At 35.4% G+C, this 15652-nt stretch overlaps 1 protein-coding gene across 1 annotated transcript in view; it reads left to right on the forward strand.

The window, feature by feature from the left end:
* The first annotated feature begins 3683 nt into the window (after nucleotides 1-3683).
* The window catches only part of LOC125233569, a 29394-nt gene continuing 17425 nt past the window's right edge, over nucleotides 3684-15652 (forward strand). The window contains exon 1 of the mRNA XM_048139625.1: nucleotides 3684-3826. The gene's annotated coding sequence lies outside the window, so the exon portion shown is untranslated. The remainder of the gene's footprint in view (nucleotides 3827-15652) is intronic.

The following is a 15652-nucleotide window of genomic DNA, read 5'->3' on the forward strand; positions in this document are numbered from 1 at the left end:
AGTGCAGAATGATAATACAAATAGATAAGCACTTTATAGTTACTTAATGTATTAAATATATAATTTTTAATTCTTATTGATAAAAATGAAGTGTACTGTTGCTTTACACAATAAAAGTAGGAATCAAATGAAATAGAGTATTTACTGTGATATTAATAGAATTTCTGTTGCGCAATGATAGTTTTTTTCAGTACAGATGCTGCTTTTTTTAACGCAGTAGTGCGAGCAAATCAAACAATGATTAATTTCTTGTCTGGTCGAAACTCTTAGCTTAGATTTAGGTACTGAAAATCGTCGTACGATACACGTGCGAAAAGGACATTCACAACTCGTGTCGATTTAAAACACTCCCTTCGTTCGTGTATTAATTTATCGCTACTCGTATCGATTTTCCTCTTTTCCGCACTCGTATCTACAAGTATTTTGTTTGGGTTACAAAAAAAAACACATTATTTACTCTACTACGTTTTATTTATGTCTCTTTAACATTACAAATTTGTAGACACTTATCTATACAAAAATCTTGACAAAAGAAGTACAAATCGCTGAAATTAATGTTGATAGTAATATTAATGACGACTACTTCAACAAGTGTCAATTGTGAAATGCCGCAAAATACTAGTTGCTCTATAGAAGACCATAATAATATGATCCCCGATCCTTTACAACCCAGCAGCTCGGTACGCACGTTACAATTTTTTTTTAATCTTTTTTAGTGAGGGCAACTGAGTACGACGGCATATTTAATTGTTTATAAAGTTTGAGGATACCTGGAAAAAATTAATACATGAAGCCATTTTGAAAATATAATAAATATTCACTGCTTTCGGTCACGCGTGTACGCTGCGACCATTTTGCGACCGTTTGTCGACCGTTTGGTGACCGTTTGGCGACTGTTGTTTACATGGAATATTACCGTCTTAATCCATATTTTAACAACTTTATTGGTTTTCTAGGCATTATTTTTATTATTTCAGTATAGTATATGCACCGGAGCACTAAAACTTCACCAATCAATATACATAACACGCAAACACCGAGTAGTCAATAATATTATTACTGGTTCAACTGAGGTAAATTGATGGCGCGTTGATAAATTTAGACTTATTTTATGAAATCACTCGAGCAATTTAATTGGCCATGGTAATTAGCCCACATTATATTACAAATGCAAACAATATTTTATCTTTAACAAATTCTTACGCCATTACATTTTAATGTCAAATGATTTTATTTCTTTTTTACTTTGACGTCTCTGACAGTCGCCATTTGAAAAGAATGAAATGAACGAATGATTTTGGGAAAGTAGCCGCCAAACGGTAACAATGTGTGCACGTGTAGTGCACACTTCTGTCACTTCTGTGACCATTTGTGCCTGTTACCAATCGTCCCCATTTGGGTCGCCGCGACTAAACGTCGACCGTACTGCGACTAAGCATTGAGACCCGAAGACCTATGTGTACACAAAATAGGAGGATTTGCGTAGGAACAGCGACCGATTATGGTTATATGGGCGAGTATGTATGTAATGTACATTGCCAGAAGTTTTACCCGAAGAACAATTTTAAAGTCATTGCCATCAATAGTAATTTGTTTTATAAGGGGGAAAAGTTGTTGTTTAACCGCTCGTGCTAATATTTATACCCCGCAAGCGAAACATTGCAATATTGAACCACGAACATATCGACTTATCGAGTGTTTCGAGAAGTGGAATCTTGAACCCTGCGAGGGTTCCAAGGCACGAAGGTTAAAGAAAATTTTGCTTCCGGCATATTTCACTACACCAGCACAAGTAAAATACTAACCGAGTAGTATTCACGAGTTAACAGAATGGTGGCCGCTCACAGATGTAAGAAGCGCTTGGCGTCCGTTGGCTCGTTGGGTGGACGACATCCGGAAAATTGCGGGCCACAACTGGATGAGACTAGCTCAGGACCGGGACAAGTGGCGTACTAGAAGAGAGGCCTATGCTCAGCAGTGGGCGATAAAGGGCTGATATGATGATGATGATTCACGAGTCTATCATTATGCGTGTCACGCTGTACAATATACCTAAGTCAGGCAATGTAGGCAGGAAAAATCTGTGGGATCAACTGATGACACGTCTCAAGATTTCATCAAAATAAGATGAAACTTTATCGCTATTACGCACATGTTTTTTGCTCAATATAGATCTGCGAAGTGCTAGCAGGGCACTACTACTATACTTACCTACCTATCTTAGGCTACTTGCCTCCTAGTCAAATCAGCTTCTTTTTAAGCACTGTCAAAACGAATTTCAACGTCTTGCTAATATGGAATTAATATGAAATCGAATTGAGTGACGTCACGGTTAACTCAGTTACTTTATATATTTCTACCTGACTTATTGAATAGAAATTGGATTTAAAAATAACTTCAATCCATATTTTTCTTATATTTATCTGATGCTTTATTTCGTGCATGGTATAAAATATTTTATTTTAAGAACAGTCAAATTCCCTATTGTACATCGCATGTCGTTGCGCTTCGTCGTCATCTCATACTTAGACCAGTGATGGACATGCTTTTTCTATTGGGAGCCAAAATTTGAAGGAATTTTAGAGGGGCCACATTTCCACCAAAATTCATTCTTACTACAGAGCTAGCATATCACACACTATTTAGAAGGACCGGTAGAGTGCCCGATAACATCCTTTTGCGGGCCGGACTTGGCCCGCGGGCCGTATTTGATTCACCACTGTCATAGACATATGAAGTTTACAGAAACACCATTACAGGCTTCAAAAAATCAAGCAGCTAATTGATGAAACAGAAACAACGCCACGGTATAATTAGAAGGCTGAATAGTATTTACCGATTTAATAATAAGATCAATGTCCTCTGAAATAAACATTTTATGATGTTCTTCTTAAATCGTAATTGTTATGTTAAAGCATTTATTTTTAAATCTTAGTTTATGTATTTATTTTCACTGTTATCTTCATTGCTGAATTTTAGACGCTAGGTGAATATAATGAGGCGTGAAATTACTAGATCATTTCTAAAAAAATACTCGATAATATTTTGTTTTTTCATGTTTATTACAAAGTTTCAACAGCCATTTCCTGTCTTCATCTTCAGATCAACTCTAGGAATATGTCATCATAATATTGCATTTGGTATTCGAATTACATATGTACGCAAAACTTCAACTCGGATCGGAAATTAGGAAGTGGGTAAAATTTAGTTTCTCAGATTTGACCCACACTAACATACACACTATACGCTACTTCAGGACTTCTCCGATTTGATTCGCTCCGTCAACGAGCGTGTAAAGCGAATGCTATAGAAGTGAAAAAAGGGAAAGAGCTCGAGATCTCTGTCGGTCCCCAACAGGCGATATTTATAAAACAAAACTAGTATCATTTGATAATTAATATAAGGATAATATAAAAAAATACCTTTGCTCCATGTTATCGCTTTGCATATTTTTTTAAAATTAAGTTTGTTTCTGTTTATAGTGTTTTTTTTTAGAAAAGAGGTCTAATTTACAATTATTTTAAATTCATACTCTGATTTTGCAACGTAAACGTAAAGCAAGTAAAAGTAGGTATACATCAAACTCACACTAACACTCACCACCGCTGAAGTGTCATTTCAGGCTGAAGCTCGCGTCAGCTTTTATCAGCCTGCGTATAAAAGGATGCGCCTACGCCGCTACAGCGAGTCTACAAGCCGTCAGTCGGAACGGCGCGGGCTGGCGAGCGCACGTGGCGAGTAATCGAGTAGTCGAGAACGAGTATCGATTATAACTTGCGATCGATAAGATAGTGCTTGTGGATTCATTTTGCGGATTTTGTGAGAGGTACGTTGTTTTTTTTTTTGTGAATTATAATAGTGGCTTGTTAAATTTTAGGAAGCGTGTTGGGCCAGTCACCTAAAAAACATTTAGAACTATTTTAATGAAGTCTATCGAAATAGCGAAATATTTGAATGTTATGGTATAAAAGTATGTAGGTACATGTAACAGTAGGTACCTACTGGACTGTGTCAAAAAATATGTTTGAGTTTGCCTTTTCTCAGGTTTGGTTTGTGTACAAAAAATGTAAATGTATTAATTTGAGTAAGTACCTACTTGCCTATTTAACTGATATGTGGACATTAGTCCATCCTAGCATTAGCTAGGATTACAAATAGATAAGGAATAAATGCAATATACTTTCATAATCTACTGTTGAGTATTATGTAGAGAATGTAATTTTAACATTTCGAGTTATGTTTAGTTGCATATAAATAATGAAATATTTTAGAACAATTTTACCCATATATATCTAATTCCACAATAAGCTTAGTAGTAAGGTTTTGAGCTGAAAAATTGCATCGAGAAATTATGAATTAATTAATAAATTCACCAAGCACATTTGCAGCCCATTGTACTTACTATAAAGTGCTTAGGGGATATATTGAACGGTCTTTTCATGAGAGGTCAGGTAATATTCTTATTTACTTTACCTACTCTAATTTCTATCTAAATTAAGTACTTAGCCTTAGATTTTGTTTCACTTCTCACGGACGATGTAAACAGGCAAATATTATAAATAAATCTATTTTTTTTGTTAACATAATGTCTAGAAGAAGACGACCGGTTTGGCCTAGCGCGTAGTGACCCTGCCTGCTACGCCGCGGTCCCGGGTTCGAATCCCGGTAAGGGCATTTATTTGTGTGATGAACGCAGATATTTGTTCCTGAGTCATGGATGTTTTCTATGTATATAAGTATTTTGTATATTATATATATCGTTGTCTGAGTACCTGCAACACAAGCCTTCTTGAGCTTACCGTAGGACTCAGTCAATCTGTGTTCGAATGTCCTATATGTACTATTTATTTATTTATAGAAGAAGAACTAGTTAATTGAAGTTTTAAAGTTGTTTGTTAAACCAATTAATAGTTGATCTTCAAAACCAGAATATGTCATAAAAGGATGTTTATAAAAAGTACCTAAAGCTAAAAAAGTCTCTCAAACAAATTAAATATTGAGGTGATCTCCAAAACGGCCAGAAACATCGTTTTTTTTTTAAATTTATTTTTAAGGAAATTTATAAATAATTTTTAAGAAAAAAAAACCGCCGCCTTTGGGGTTCTGGTGAAAGCTACTTGCGAATGTTGGATTATGTAGAAATGTGTAGGTATTTTTTAAACTGCTTTTAATGCTTTAATTATTTGATGGCAACAAAAATCAATATACGTATACCGTTAAAGTTTGAGGAGTTTCCTCAATTCCTCATGAATCCGATTATAATAAATCGAAACTTGACAAAATTTGACTTGAAAAGTCAATATGCTTAACAAATATAACTAAATAAATGTTACTGTCTGAACTTAAATGCATGCTGTTCCTATAAAAATACCAAAGTCACTATAAGTGTGCCGTTCAGATTTGAGGAGTTCGGTTCTGACCATCATCTGCAGTTCCACTGCACCAAATGTCACTATTCTGGACGTAAGTGCATGCTGTTCTTATAAAAATACCAAAGTCACTATAAGCGTGCCGTTCAGATTTGAGGAGTTCCGTTCTGACCATCATCAGGAGTTCCACTGCACCAAATGTCACTGTTTTGGACGTAAGTGCATGCTGTTCTTATAAAAATACCAAAGTCACTATTATATATGCGTGTCGTTCAGATTTGAGGAGTTCCGTTCTGACCATCATCAGCAGTTCCACTGCACCAAATGTCACTGTTTCTTTAAAAACACAAAAATCGCCATATGTATGCCTTTCAGATTTGAGGAGTTCCCTCGATTTCTCCAGGATCCCATCATCAGAACTGGGTTCTGAGAAAAATGGGACCAATCTGTATGCATACAGTAACGACGGAGATATCGAGGAACAAACATTAAAAAAAATAAAAAATACAGACGAATAGAGAACCACCTTCTTTTGAGAGATTTGAGGCGGCGGCGGTTAAAAAAACATCGATTTTACGACTATACCTTTTTTTAATTTTATAAACCGGTTACTAAATTCCTACGTTTTCGGCCTAATGAGAGACAAGAAAGAATGTAATGTCATATTAATGTTGTCTATAAACTAATTATCTGCTTAATATATTACGTTTCTTGGCTATTATAGGTAATGTTGCGGTTGCTATACCGGATTCTCAATCTAATTGTTTTTAACGCTTTTTGCTGTACACTATGGTTTTGTGGTCGCAATTAACTTCGGTAGGATAATTACGGAGATGTTTGTGACATAATCGATTTATTCATAAATACGGATAAATCCCAAAATGCCCTGGCAACAGAAGCTTTTTACAAAAAAAACTTTCATGACATGAAGGTCAATCAAATTTTACCACCGAATGAAAATTTACCCTCCACTTGTAAGAGGAAAATATTAACTGTAAAACATCAAATTAAATTAAATAAAAAAAACAATTTCAATCATTTAAAGGTAAAAGCTTAGGAGCAAGTTAATATTAGTATGAATTTCTCAAATTACTTTGCACTCTCGTGGATAAAATGTAACGGTCTCAACACCTTTTGAAGAATTAAGAGAGCCTTTTACCAGTTAGTGTGGTGAAAATTAATTTAGGCGTACACGTACACTCTATATTTGTAGGTATCAAAGAGGATCGAGTATTAAAGAGATCGTCGAGTTACTGTCAAAGTAAAATGTGTAATCACAGTGCATAGACTGCCATCTCTCGACACAGGCTTAAAACTTTTGAACTTCAGTTTTGACAATTTGGCCCATATTCTTAGCTTTATGTGTTAAAATGTCAAATATTAAAATTAGCGCCATCTAGCCGAGCGTCCCCCAAAGGTGTATCGCCATCTAGGTCACCGTGCCTTTTTCTGTATGGTTATGAGGTACGTTTTTTTCTTAGACTTTATCTGTCTATACGGAGTTACATATGTCTTTGGTAGGTATACAATACAAAGTACCTATGTGTCTAGTGTCTACCTATAGCACAGTATAATAAAGAGTACTATCGTAATGCCTATTATAGTTTAAATTTAATACTTATAGTTTAAATTTAATATAATTTGTTTTATTTTTACACATTCGATCAATTAAATTTTTAAGTTATTTGGCGGTGTTAGAACGGTATAACAATAAATGTATAATACTTAAATTACCTCTCTTTGAAATACTTTCATTGATATTACCATTCGGAAACAGGTGTTACTTAGTATTGTTTTGTTATTTAATATTAAGTTAATTTACATTTCAACAAAATCTACAATTGTGTCAGTTAAAATATAGCAGGTGAATAAATAAACGTGCCGTTATGCGCTGTTTATAGATAATTTTCGGCACTATATTCGCGATTTTGGCTTGTTTGATTTTTATCAATTCAAAATGTAGGTAGGTACAAACGAGCGTAGATAGAACGTAGTAAGTTCTATCTACGCAAAATTGCAATAGGCTACTTGCCTCCTAGTCAAATCAGCTTCTTTTTAAGAACTGTCAAAACGAATTTGAACGACTTGCCAATATGGGATTTATATGAAATTGAATTGAGTGACGTCACGGTCAACTCAGTTACTTTATATATTGGGTTGGCACAAAAGTAATGACACACTCTACAAAACTCTATATAATATTCTCTCTATATATATTTATATATACTCTATATACTATATATAATATTCTAGTATGTTGTAGAACATTCTAGGTACTTCTAATGTGAGGGTATATAAAGCCGCCCTCGTGATTGGTTTAGTTAGATTCAAATAAAATGGACGAGCGACAAGTTCGAACACTTTACTTATACGAGTACTTGTTAGGCCACAGTGCGCGGGCTGCGGCTGACAATATCAACACTGCATTGGGCGCTGGAAGTACAAGCCATGCCACGGTGTCCAGATGGTTTGACCGTTTTAAATCAGGAGACAGGAGCCTTGAAAGTCAGTCACGCTCGACGACCACCTGCATTCAATGATGACGATTTACGCCGCGAACTACAGTCGAATCCTGATGCTACTACTCGTGAATTAGCGGAAGCACTTAACTGCAGTCACCACGCTGTGGAATACCATCTGCATGAGCTTGGGTATCGAAAAGTTTTGGCTCGATGGGTACCGCACATCCTTACCGACGCCAGTCGTGCAGTCCGTGTCGCCATCTGTCAATCACTTTTGCTACGACCCCGACGTAAAGAGTTTTTGACTGATCTGGTTACGGGAGATGAATCATGGATTTATTATGAGAACGATACACGTCGTGCTTTTTGGCTGCCTCGAGAAGAAACGCCACCAACTCAACCGAAGCTGAGTCAAAAGAACCACTTCAAAGTTTTGCTTTGTTGTTTCTGGGACTCGCAAGGCATGCTGTTTCATGAACTATTACACAATGCAACTGTAAACGCTAACAAATATTCAACACAGCTCACCGAACTATCTTCTGCTATCAAGAAAAAACGACGAAGACGAGCCACTGTAATTTTACTACATGATAACGCTCGACCTCATGTCGCATCTACCGTTCGCCAACAGCTGGAGAACTTGGGCTGGGAGACGATACCCCACTCACCTTATTCTCCAGACCTCGCACCATCAGACTTTCATTTGTTTAGAGCCCTGAAACGACATTTGCGGGGTAAACAATTCAATGATTTCCATGATGTACAGGTGGAGTTGAACAACTTTTTCGAGGCACAGCCATCAGAGTTCTGGGCGAAAGGCATCCAAACTTTAATAGATGCTAATGGTGATTACATCATCGACTAAGCTTTTTGTATTGTAATATAATAAAAAATATAAAACGTAAACCAAGTGTCTCATTACTTTTGTGCCAACCCAATATTTCTACCTGACTTATTAAATAATCTGACATATTGACGTTATAAAATACGTTACTTGATACGGATATGATATGATAAGGATAACGTAAACCTTATGGAAAGTGACATTGATTGTAAGGAGAAAGTTATAACAGCGCCCCCAAACGGTTACTTACTAGTACTAAAAAATACATTTTCACCACACTAACTGGTAAAGGCTTACTTTGCTATTCGGAAACAGATAGTAAAATTGCATTTTATTCACAAGAGAGCAAAGCAATTTCATACAAATTTTAACTTGATGTCTTAAGCTGGCTGGTAGAATTTACCTATAAATGATGATTTTGAATCATAAATATTGAATAAATTGATGGATTTGTTTTAATTTGATGTTTTATAGTTAGTATATTGTTCGTGTTGGTGTGGTGAAAAATTTTGTGTTTCACTCGGTGGCAAAGTTTCCCATATAACCATAATCGGTCGCCGTTCCTACGCAAATCCTCCTATTTTGTGTACACACAGGTCTTCGGGTCTCAATGCGTAGTCGCAGTACGGTCGACGTTTAGTCGCGGCGACCCAAATGGGGACGATTGGTAACAGGCACAAATGGTCACAGAAGTGATAGAAGTGTGCACTACGCGTGCACACATTGTTACCGTTTGGCGACTACTTTGACAAAATCATTCGTTCATTTCATTCTTTTCAAATGGCGACTGTCAGAGACGTCAAAGTAAAAAAGAAATAAAATCATTTGACATTAAAATGTAATGGCGTAAGAATTTGTTAAAGATAAATATTGTTTGCATTTGTAATATAATGTGGGCTAATTACCATGGCCAATTAAATTTCTCGAGTGATTTCATAAAATAAGTCTAAATTTATCAACGCGCCATCAATTTACCTCAGTTTAACCAGTAATAATATTATTGACTACTCGGTGTTTGCGTGTTATGTATATTGATTGGTGAAGTTTTAGTGCTCCGGTGCATATACTATACTGAAATAATAAAAATAATGCCTAGAAAACCAATAAAGTTGTTAAAATATGGATTAAGACGGTAATATTCCATGTAAAAAACAGTCGCCAAACGGTCACCAAACGGTCGACAAACGGTCGCAAAATGGTCGCAGCGTACACGCGTGACCGAAAGCAGTGAATATTTATTATGTTTTCAAAATGGCTTCTTGTATTAATTTTTTCCAGGTATCCTCAAACTTAATAAACAATTAAATATGCCGTCGTACTCAGTTGCCCTCACTAAAGAAGATTAAAAAAAATTGTAACGTGCGTACCGAGCTGCTGGGTTGTAAAGGATCGGGGATCATATTATTATGGTCTTCTATAGAGCAACTAGTATTTTGCGGCATTTCACAATTGACACTTGTTGAAGTAGTCGTCATTAATATTACTATCAACATTAATTTCAGCGATCTGTACTTCTTTTGTCAAGATTTTTGTATAGATAAGTGTCTACAAATTTGTAATGTTAAAGAGACATAAAATAAAACGTAGTAGAGTAAATAATGTGTTTTTTTTGTAACCCAAACAAAATACTTATAGATACGAGTGCGGAAAAGAGGAAAATCGATACGAGTAGCGATAAATTAATACACGAACGAAGGGAGTGTTTTAAATCGACACGAGTTGTGAATGTCCTTTTCGCACGTGTATCGTACGACGATTTTCAGTACCTAAATCTATGTTAAGAGTTTCGACCAGACAAGAAATGAATCATTGCTTGATTTGCTCGCACTACTGCGTTAAAAAAAGCAGCATCTGTACTGAAAAAAACTATCATTGCGCAACAGAAATTCTATTAATATCACAGTAAATACTCTATTTCATTTGATTCCTACTTTTATTGAAATGAAATGAAATCAATAAGAATTAAAAATTATACATATATTTAATACATTAAGTAACTATAAAGTGCTTATCTATTTGTATTATCATTCTGCACTTTTCTTAACTTTCCCACATTTCTACAAAATGTCGAAGAGTGCTTAAATGGTCGTCGTCGTTTATTATTATTTAATTCGCTCATATTTAAATGATTCAAAGCAACCAGTCCACAACTTCACAAGACAGTTTGAGAAACCTTCGTATTTCAGATTGTCATTTGCGGATACAGTGGTTTAGGAGCAGTTCGGTAATCAGACCTACACATGTGTGTACAAATTCTGTCAATGTCACTGTCAGAAACCGTTCTGACAGTGACAATGACAGCCACAAATTCGTCCACATGTTGTTACCGTTATGTGTGCAAACGTCGACTAATAAAGTGTCGTTAAAAGTCATTCTGACAGTGACATTGACAGCCACAAATTCGTACACATTTTGTTACCGTAACGAGTGCACACGACGACTACATTTTGTTATTGTATCAATACGGTCGCATTGTTTGCACGACGTTACCACGCGTTATGTCACATTTGACAGTTAGTTACTGATTTGAAGATTTTGCGACTGAAATGGTTGTATGGGTTGTTTAACCTTCGTGCCTTGAATTGAATATTGGCACGTGCGGTTAAACAACAACTTTTCCCCCTTGTAAAACAAATAACTATTAAAGTACATTTCCCTTGAAGTTTACGGTATCGAGTAACGTAGATTTCGATAACGTAGAGTTTTTTTTTTCATTTTGCCATGAATAAAAGTATTTCTATTCTATTCTATTTCTATTCTAGAATATCTACGTCAAAAACTCGTGAGAGATGCTCAGGTCACGTAAAAGTGAATATGATGCAAAAAATTACAATAAAAAAAACATTTCCTGTCAACCGTAACGAGTATCTAAAGAACTGTCAACGGCTCTACTAATGAATAACTTTATTTTTAGCAGTGCCTTATTAACGTCATAGCAATAGTAGTTATATCTAATCTATTATTCGTGACTGGATAATTAATGTCATTAAACCTTGTACAGTACTCTTTTGAGATCCGTGTAAAAACTAGCGTTAGGCCGGCAACAGACAGTCTTTAAAATTCATAATCTTAAAAAAAGACTTGTATGCAATCTGTCAGATCAATCTGAAAATTCATAATCTTTAAAAACAAGAGTGTGTGTGTGGACAGTCGCGAAATTGTATGACACTCCGTGCACTCGATTTGATTTTTGTAAGATTATGATTTTTTCAGATTATGAATTTTAAGACTGTCTGTTGTCGACCATAGTCCAAGACAAGATGGCAACAGTTTTAACAGCCTCGCCGGTGAAATTTTTGTTTTAGGCACGCCACAGACAGTCTTAAAAATTCATAATCTTGTAAATTCATATACCTAGTCTTAAAAAAGACTTATCTGAAAATAGGGATGACGACTACATAAAAAAAAGTTAAATCGTCCAAAAATACTGAACACATATTTTTCGCTTTTCCTAATTAATGAAAAAATACAAAGATATAGAGCATCAAAGTTCTGGAGGTGGGGTTTGTGACGTCACTTCTAAGTAAAAATTGTACCTAGGCGTGACGTCACGCAAAACTTCAGCGCGCTGTACCGTCGTCATTTTTCGTTTACCAGAAAAAAGAAAAAATACGTGTCTAAAATTCTTTGATAATCTAACTGACGGACTAATTAGTTTTTTTTAGTCGTCTCGCCTATTCTGTCAGTTTGAATTTGAACTGACAGGTTGCATACAAATCTTTTTTAAGATTATTAATTTTTAAACCCATTTTAAAACTGTCTGTGGCGTGCCTTAAATGTCAAATATCCATGAAAGTATGACGTTAAACTAAACCCTTTCAGAAGCGGGACTTTCGAGATCTCTATTATTTTAGACTTAGCTTATTTTCCGCGTCACAAAAAAAGGCAGACAAGGTAAATATTTATACAAAACAAATACTTAAAATTAGCATAATTTAAAAAAGCGGCTTTAATTATTTTAAGCAATAATGATAGGTCAAGTTTTTTTGCTAGAATCTAACTTTTGTGTTTGATTATTAGCATAAATTGGCGAAGGTCAAGACTAGTTCGGAAAGTATAAGTAAGTAGGTAAATGTGTTTTTTTTTTCAAGTAGAACTAGATGTGTTTACGTACTACGTACGTAACGCATGTGAGGGTTTTTTTTTTTATATTTTATATCAGCATATTAGACGTTCTATGGCAAAAGTTATCAGATATCGGCAATATCGTTTATCATAAGGACGAAATTTATTTGTGTCTTAATACGAATAACCTGTAAAGAGCGTATTTGTTTAAGAAGTGGTAAGTAGGTAAGTACTTTTTACTTGAATACGGCACAAAATATCAATTCAGTCAGGGGTCAACTGAGGAGTGTCTTTTTAAAAGGGCTTATTTTCACTTTGAACTTTTTTTGGGAAATCGAGAAAAACATAATTCCACGGTATTAATTTTGAAATTAATATTTAATTTGCAAAATTGTAATATTGTAAGTTGACGTTAATTACATCAAACGTAACATGTGTACCTAAATAAATATTTAATTACCATATGTTTTTGAGAATTAAGCACTTTTGATGCGAACTTTTGGGAATTAAACCCTTTTGTTGTGGCCTTGTAGCGTAATAGTTTTTTCAGTACAGATGGTCGTTTTTTTACGCACTAGTTCGAGAAGTGGTTCATTATATGCTAGGTTGAAACTTTAGAGGCTCATCTGTACTGAAAAACGTCGTACGATACACGTGCGAAAAGGAAATTCGAAACTCGTGTCGATTTAAAACACTCCCTTCGGTCGTGTTTTAATTTATCACCACTCGTTTCGAACTTCCTTTTTTACGCACTTGTATCGTAATGTACTATATTTTATATTTTTGGATTTTGTATTAAGTTAGTTGATATCAATGTTGTTTTACTACATACATTGGTTTATCCACATAAATAATCATTACACATTCTTCAAAATTTGTTCTAAACTTTGATGTTACTCTTTTTTTTAAAGATCAAGGCGATACTTTTTGAGCTTTAATCTCAAAACAACACGCTTTAATCTCAAAAAAACATCTATACTAATAAAAACTGCATTCATAGTTAAAAAAAAAGAAAAAATGGAAATAAGCCCTTTTGAAAAGACACTCCTCAACTTTGCTACGTAGCAATTAGGGTTGCTACCATTTGACGTAACTTTGCATGCGCAAGGCAAGATAATTTCTTGATTTTTGACAACCCCAATAATCGAAAGGGATAGCGCCATACCCTGAACCGTCTGTCAAAATTCGGTTTTGTTGGAAGTGTTCTTTCTGTACGTAAATTCTATTATTTATTCTATTTTACCCGTAGAGGTGGCGGTCATGACAAAGCAGTGAAAACAATGCACATCTAATGGCGATTTTATACGCGCCGCCAACTAAATCGTAATTAAGGAAAACTAGTTTTTTTCTGCGAATTCGCCTGAGTGGGATCGTGATGATGAATTGTGCCTTACTAAGCCAAGAAGCGCTATCTAAAAAGAAAATTCATAGCTAAATTATAGGTATGTACTTTATTATAGTCTATATAATACTTGACAGTTCCGTTTAAGGTTTTTGAAAATTGATTTTGATTAGCTAGAAACCTAGCCAACCTCACAATGGATTACGCTCTCCTTATCGCTCTTCTGTAGTGAATGTAGTGATGCGACAGCGGCAGACTGCGTTTCACGTAGCATTAACGATTGTAGTTTTTAAGTTCGGTAAGGCAGGCTGGGGCAGCCTTTGGGGATGGTGAGTGGGGCAACAGTTCGGGGCCTTGCACAAGCTCTGCCGCGAGCAAAGCCCTCGCACGGTGCCCTGAAAGAGTTAGCGCCTGGGGCCTCGCAAAAGTCGCAAACGCCCGCCCCTGTTTGACACCAAAAGACGGCTTGCTAATGAATACATTAGGTAACCCTGACCCTGAAAACCTATAAGTATAAGTACTTACACATTTTCATTTGACGGCTCATATTTTATTTACCTTTTTTAACCCCCAACGCAAAAACGGGTATTATAAGTTTGACGTGTCTGTCTGTTTGTGTGTGTGTGTGTGTGTGTCTGTCTCCCGAACGGATAAACCGATTTAGATTTAGTTTTTTTTGTTTGAAAGCTGAGTTGGGAGTGTTCTTAGCCATGTTTTATAAAAATCGGTCCACTATGTCGCGGTCGGGGGGTTTTTCACAATTTTAATTTTTATCATACTTTTTTTTTTACAATTTATCTACCATAATCTGACATTTAGATTAAAGAGTCCGAGTTAGGCAGTAAATTATTATCTCACAGATCTGCTCGAATGTAGATAAGGGGATAAACCGGAAATTTAGAGGAAAATGTATTTTCCTCATGGCCTTCATTTATAAATGTATCTATGCTGTTTTTTTAAATATGTGTTGTGTTTATAAATAGTATAAAAGTAATTTAAATACCTACTTTCCAAAGATATGGAGGTTCTAGTATTATTTTCATCTGTTCTACGGTGCATTATTGATTTTAAACTTTGGTTAAGGTGACTCGTAAGTCCCGGCGTACTTAATACAAGTACAAATTAAATTAGTGTCTTGAACTTATATAGAAACTAGCTTTTGCCCGCGGCTTCGCTCGCGTTAGAAAGAGACAAAAAGTAGCCTATGTCACTCTCCATCCCTTCAACTATCTCCACTTAAAAAATCACGTCAATTTGTCGCTCTTTTTTGCCGTGAAAGACGGACAAACAAACAGACACACACACTTTCCCATTTATATTATTAGTATGGATAAAAGAAAGTTTGAATTTGGAACTTTCTCGAAATCGGAAAAATTGGCTTGGGTTGGTACTTACAAGCGTAGGTACCTAAGCTACGACCGCAATGTAAACTATAATCTGATACTTATGCGTTATGCGTATTGCACAGATTGCACTTATATGTTACGTCATAGAAGTGCTTGCAAATTACGTCAAAGGCATACTGTTTTCCTCTAAAACGTACTTTAGCATTAACTTCATATCTCTTTCT

Source organism: Leguminivora glycinivorella, chromosome 14 (assembly GCF_023078275.1).
Source record: "Leguminivora glycinivorella isolate SPB_JAAS2020 chromosome 14, LegGlyc_1.1, whole genome shotgun sequence".
Lineage (NCBI taxonomy): Eukaryota > Metazoa > Arthropoda > Insecta > Lepidoptera > Tortricidae > Leguminivora > Leguminivora glycinivorella.